Raw genomic sequence first — 5,520 nt, 5'->3', positions numbered from 1 at the left:
GAGGAAGTCCTGGAGGAAGTCCTGGAGGAAGTCCTGGAGGAAGTCCTAGAGGCGCGGGGCCGCGTGGAGCCGCCCAAACCTGCGCGGTCCGTGCTTAGCCTGGCTTCTTTACGGCTCGCTCTGCCGCCGTCCTGTGGGTCGAGCTGTTTGTCGCGAAGGAACGCTTCAGGAGCAGCGTGCACCGTTCAGTGCTGTTATTGGAAAGCTTCTCTACCTCACGGAGTTGCACAAAACTGAATCTTGACCTTAAAATACTGTGAGAAGTCGCGTGTGCTGTTTCTTAATGTTCTTCTGGGCATCGTATGCTCTTTATTTAAGCAGGTTTTTTGTTGCAGGAAGATACTTGGAAACAACACAAAATCTGGTATCTTTTTGAACTGCAAAACAGCGATACAAGATGCAGAAAGTCAGAGCTCCCCTTGGTGCTGTGAGTCACTGTCAAATGCGCTCACAGGTGCGCCCGCAGATGCACTCATAGGTGATGCTCAGAGACATTTCAGTGTTTTTCTCCCATCTCCGCTGATCCACAGACACATGAGCTGCAGGAGAGGCAGGAGGAGTCATTCCTGGTGAGAAATGGATTTCTCCCCCCACACTCATTATTTTAGAGGACTGTCAGTTTCCCTTGGCAGCCCGTACAATAGGCTGTGTAATAAATGCAGATAGCATTAAATTAATGTTTCATTCCCGGGGTGACAAACAGCAGCATCCAGTTCCAGCACAGGGTAAGTCAATGGCAACGTGGCAGCAAATGAGCCATTCTGTTGTGGGCTCATCAGAGATGCAGAGCACATGACTTGCACTAAAATGATCCACGTAGCTCTGGTTGAGTTTATTAACCTGGAGACACACTGGTGAAAATGAGCTGGGGAGCAGGAGATGAGAGAACGTGCATAACAAATGGGCTTAGCACATGAAAATAGGCATACATTTTAATAAAATACTGCCTTCTAGTTTTCACCCAGCTGTAACCAGAAGCTTTGCAGAAGCTGTCAGGAGAGAACTGTATCCCCCTGAGTGCAGGGAAGGAGTGTATGTGCAGGTGAACAAAAGGACATTTCGTCAGTGGAGTACTGGCAGAGTTCAGGCCTTTGTAGCTGCTAGTGGAGCAGTGACCCACAGCTTGGCTGTGTTGGATTCTTTGGTCAGACAGATCCCTGCCTTGGCTCCCTCAGCAGCATGGGACAAGGCAGGGCTGTGCAGAGCCAGAGGAGTTCAGGAACTGTTGGGAAAAAGAGCTTGTGTAAGGTCAGCACGCAGAGGCACTTGGGGGTGGTTGAAGACAGGAGAGTGCCCTGAGCCCTTCAGACCCCGTCAGGCTGTTGCAAGGGCAGGCCTGGCTCTGAGGTTTCCCCTCCGCTTTCCCTTGGCTACATTTCTCCCCTTCTGTTGGACACACAGATCAACTATGGCTGGCGATGAGGTCTCATCAGACCCAGCAGTAACACAACGTTTCTTTAGGTTTTATGATAGATAGCTACTCTGGAGGGAACAAGATACCAAGATCATGAGACTACCTGCGAGTAAGGAGACACTTGCAGGGCAGGGAATTCAGCCTTCGCTATCTCACCTTGCCCCAGGGTTCTGTTCTGCAGGTCAGCAGGGTGTTGGGAAAGTGGGGACAGTCTGGGTTCCCTTTCTGCTCAGCTGTGTGCCGTGCGGTTCTGAGAAGCTGCTCCCCAGCGCCTGCGCCCACGGAGAGCCACACTTCTGCTTCTGCTGGGGATAAAGGCTTGTGGGCACTAGCTGCTCTTTGTTTCTCATCTGATTAGATCAAAAGCATCTCATTTCTGTCCCTTGGAATGATTCTGAAGATTCTCATCGTACTTCTTCAATTTTCCCTTTTTAAAATATTATTATTAATGAAAGCTCTTGGAGCCACATCTGGAATGTTTTATTGATCATAAACTCATGGCTCGGAGCCAATCTTGGTAGCTATAGAAACAGAATTTTTTCTGATGTTGCCATAACTGCATATGGAGTAAGGAGGAGCAGGCCACTTAAATTGCTGAGCAGCTAATAAGTCCTCTTTCTGTAACTGGTTTAGAGTTTTCTAATTTTATGCACTGAATAATAGATAGGGACAAAATCACCCGTGCTGTGGGAGAGGGTAATGTAAGTGTACGTTGCAATGTCTCATGAGTCCTTTCTGCTGAGCGTAGTGCTCCCTTCCTCTGCTGGGCTGCAAACATATGGCAGGATGAGCACATGGACCCTGTGTGTTGGGCAGAGCTGCTGCTGGGGGGGGCTGCTGCTGAAGCAGTTCCTGAAGGGTGGGCCTGGTGTATGGAGCTGTGCTGGAGATGTGCTTGGAGAGTTGCAGCCTGTGGGAATCCCATGCAGGGTGGGTTTTGGAAGAATGGTGACCATGAGAGGGGCCCCACATAGGGCAGAGTGACCATGGAGGAGTGACAGAGATGAAGAGTTATGGAGTGACTGCAGCCCCCCTTCCCCTGGACCGCCTGGGGGGAGGAGGTGGCAGAGGATGGGGGGAAGTTGGCTTTAGTCTGCTTTAGTTCTCAGTGCTCTGTTCCGTTAGCAACAGGCAATAAATTACATTATTCTCCTTTGTGCTGAGTCTGTTTTGCCTATGACAGTAATTGATGAGTGATCTTGTCCTTACCTCAACCTGTGAGTTTTTTCACCATATGTTCTTCCCCCATTGTGTTGAGGGGGGGGGGGAGCAGGAGAGGTGTGATGGAGCCTTTAGGAAGTGTTGCAGACCATGGGCGAAGAAAATCAGTAGTATTGTATCATAGAATCAGGGCAGGCTCCTGCTGAGCTTATTGACTGCCCCCACAAAGGGCCTATATTGTTGTTAGTGAAATCAGGCTGGCAGCTGAAACACAAATCACGCAGGGGGCACCGCTGCTCTAAATACACCCAATCATGAGCTATTTGGCCACCATTTCCATATACAGAATTATAGAATCATCACGGTTGGAGAAGACTTCTAAGTCCAACCATCAACCCATTCCCCCCACTCCCACATCCCTCAGTGCCACATCCACACGGTTCTTAAACACCTCCAGGGATGGTGACTCCACCATCTCCCTGAGCAGCCTGTGCCAGTGCTTCATCAGTCTTCTTAAAAATATTTTTTGCTCATGTAATCCTCAGAGCCCCACTGACTGCTACATGGCTTTCCCTGCAGGTGTCTGTTCCAACCAAGAAGGCCCATAGCAGACACAACACCCCAAGAACCATTTTTTATTATTATTACATTGAGTCTCCTTCCACCCTAGTGGAGTATTGTGGGCAGGCATAAGTGTTGGGGAGAAGGTGGCTTGGCCTGCAGTGCTTTCCCATGTGGATGGGAAACGTGCTCAGGTGTGTGGGTCCCCACGAGGACTTTAAGTGAGAACAAGGTGAGGAATGCTCCTGGCAAAGGGCAGGGGGTGGGAGATGCTCTGCTCCCAGTTCAGTGGCAAGGGAAACTCAAAGGGACCTTCTATAGAGAAGTAGTGTTTGGCTGAAGGGAGGAAAACCACTAAGCCAAGGGTAGAAACAGCAGCAAAAAAACCAAAGCCCAGCACCAAAGTGAACCAAAACAGAAAGTCATGACTCATGCATGGGTCCGCAGAGAGGATTCCCTGCTCCCACTTCCTTTATGCCATCAGTGAGTGGAAAAACCGCCCTGTTTGGTTTTGTTTTGTTTTGTTTTTAAAGACAGGTCTAGAAAGAGTGTTTGCAAAGAGGCCTTTGACCCCTCAGGTGGGGCGGGGCTGGGATCTCGTGCTGACTTCTGCTCCTGCGAGCAGTACCTGCCCTGAGCAGCCAGTGGGTGACTGGGGTGCAACGAACACCAGCCTGAGTCACATACCATGGCTATCTGTGACTAGCCTGCATTCATGGCCAGCCACACGTGGGGGATTGATTTCCAGGCATGGAGCCTGAAACTGATGGAGAGGAAGGAGAGCAGGGTGGTGCATTTACCTGAGGAGTTTGGTTCACGTTCATATATGTATTTCTGACCGAGTCATTTATATTTGACACAGTGAGTGCTCACTCACACATTCACCAGCAAACATTCAGTCATGTTAGACAGAAGTTGGCTGCTGTCTAAAACCCCAAATTACTCAAGCTCTGAGTGAGCACTATGCAACGTATGCAGCATTTATCCAGGTTCTACATGCACAGGTTAAGCTCTACTTATATCTCTGTACACATACATCTGTGTGGATGTACAATTGCATTTCCTATTCTTTGAGACTGGTCAGCTTACCCTTTGGGGCAGAAGCAGCCCTGCAGGTGCCCTGTGGCCGAGAAGGCCCAGTCCGGGGTGGGCAGTCAGTGCACAGCATCAGTACAGCAGGACGTCTTGTCTGACCTCTGACTCGTTTGCAAAGAGAAATGTCACTCCATATTGACTCACCCTGCAGTGAGACTCATGCTTTCCAAACAGCTGCAGGTCTCTCCCACCCTCTAAAATATTCTTGTGGGGGAGTGATGTGGAGTATGTTCCCTTCTGAAATGTTATTTTCATTTGATGTGTGTGGTAATGGGTGTGCAACACTGTCACTGAGATTACCCAAGAATGTCACATGTTGGAGAGACTCTGTACCATTTGTTTCTATAATGGTGCTTTGTGATATTACAAATTTTAGGCGATCTCTTTGTTCAAAGCGAAAAGCAAACAAGCTGATATTGGGAAAGTTTTGCTTGCGATGGGGAAAACGGTTCCTGGGAGAAAACCTATTTATTGCTCTCTGTTTATGAAACTCTTCACAGAGGTCAGAATTTATCCTGTTTAAAGATCACATACATTGGTACAGAAAGATTTTCTGCAATCATAGAGTCATGGAATCACATAATGGCTTGGGCTGGAAGGGAACTTAAAGACCATCAGTTCATCCCTGTGCTGTGGGCAGGGTTCCCACCCAGAGGTTCAGGCTGCCCAGGGCACCGTTCAGCTTGGCCTTGAGTGTCTCCACAGATGGGTCACACACAGCTTCTCTGGGCAGCAGTGCTAGGGGCCTCACTGCCCTCTGGGTAAAGAATTTTCTCTTAAGACCTAGCCCCTCTTTTAGTTTAAAACCATTCTTCATCCATTAGCACTAGAGATAGAGTACTTTACTAATTAGATATTAAATAATTAATGCTAATAACCAGCTCAGATCTGGTGTAGGCTGTAGGGCAGCAGGGCCTTGTTCAGATGGAAGCACTTTGCTCTATGTCTGCCTGTTAAGCTGCTTTCCTGGGAGCTCAGAGATGAACTTGAGTCCACTCAGTCTCGGCATGCAGCTTTGCCTCTGCTTGTGGAGGCCTCTCACCACCTGTCTCCCCCTGAACAGAGGTGCAGGCACCCTCCTGTCCTATATTACTTATAGATATTCTTGCTACACAACATATTATGTAATGTGCATTATTATTATTACACTCACCGGCCAGCTGGCCCAGTGTGGAAGCAGCGGCTGCTGGGGGCCACGCCAGAGCAACATCAGCATGTGCCTGCCGCCTCACTTACCCACTGCAGCCCGCCCTTGTGACATGGAGCAGCGTGCTCACAGCCCTGCTTTG

This window comes from Centrocercus urophasianus, unplaced genomic scaffold, assembly GCF_019232065.1.
Source record: "Centrocercus urophasianus isolate 14NV4802_14NV808 unplaced genomic scaffold, USGS_Curo_1.0 seq_16, whole genome shotgun sequence".
In the NCBI taxonomy this organism is placed as follows: domain Eukaryota; kingdom Metazoa; phylum Chordata; class Aves; order Galliformes; family Phasianidae; genus Centrocercus; species Centrocercus urophasianus.
The sequence above is the reverse complement of the archived record's forward strand: the minus strand, read 5'-3'. Positions refer to the sequence as shown.